Consider the following 1,104-nt stretch of genomic DNA (forward strand, 5'->3'; position numbering starts at 1 on the left):
ACATGATTAAGATATTATTAAATTCATATAGCGGTACGTAATTGACTGATAATTTTTTTCCTTCTACAATATTGCAAAACGATTTAATATCAATATTGAAAATAAATTAAGTTTTAATATAAAAACATTATAAATAAAATATTTTTCTTAATCTTTATGTCAATTAAGTTATATCTAATTTAAGATAGGACGAGTATACATAAAACCGTTCCTAGCTTCTTACACCCACCAAGCATGCAAGTCAAATTGCATCATATCCTGGTGATGAAATGATTATTATTGAAGAATATATATTTCATGTATATTTAAAATCTTATTTAATAAGAGACTTATGCATTTAAATCATCCATATTGATGACAGTGTGACACTAACTACATACAATATTATCCTCTTAGTCTTCAGCAGTTCCTATAATATGAACCTATTTTATGAACCATGTCTTTTCATGACTTGGTTTTGTACATACTAAAGTTTTATGTATCACTTCGTGATATTTATAAAATGATCTTTGATTGATAAAAAAAAAAACATTCGATATTGAAACCCACTGTCATTAATTTTGCTTGTGAAGTTAGCATTAATTTATACATGTTGATTTCAATAAAAATTCAACAATAATTTGAAATTTCATATGGAGTTCCACGAGCTATGCACATTTTCCGATTTGAAAGTACCAACTCCGTTATTTTTTTTGATGATCATTAATGGTGGATTTCAAATTATACTGTGTACATCCAATATTAAAATGTAAGTCAGATGATTAACATGATACCATTATTGTTTATGAATATACTTCTGCCTTTAAAAAAAAACATGATACATTATTTTTCTTATTAAACAAAAGGAAAAAATTTCTCTTGATCTCTCTTACTTTTTTTCATTTTTTTTCTTTGCAATTATTTATGTGTAATGATTTCAAAGGATTGAAGCTAGGCATGGATTACTACTACATTAATATGCTGTCGCTTAACTTAATTGATAAAGATAGTGGATATATATTTGGATATAAATTATAAATTCCAACTTCTAGGGTTCTTATCTATTAAAAAAAAAAAAACACAATTTGTATACCACCCTATACAAGGGCAGAGCGTTGTGCATCA

This window comes from Theobroma umbraticum, unplaced genomic scaffold, assembly GCF_002168275.2.
Source record: "Theobroma umbraticum cultivar Fairchild unplaced genomic scaffold, ASM216827v3 scaffold_130.0, whole genome shotgun sequence".
Taxonomy (NCBI): Eukaryota; Viridiplantae; Streptophyta; class Magnoliopsida; order Malvales; family Malvaceae; genus Theobroma; species Theobroma umbraticum.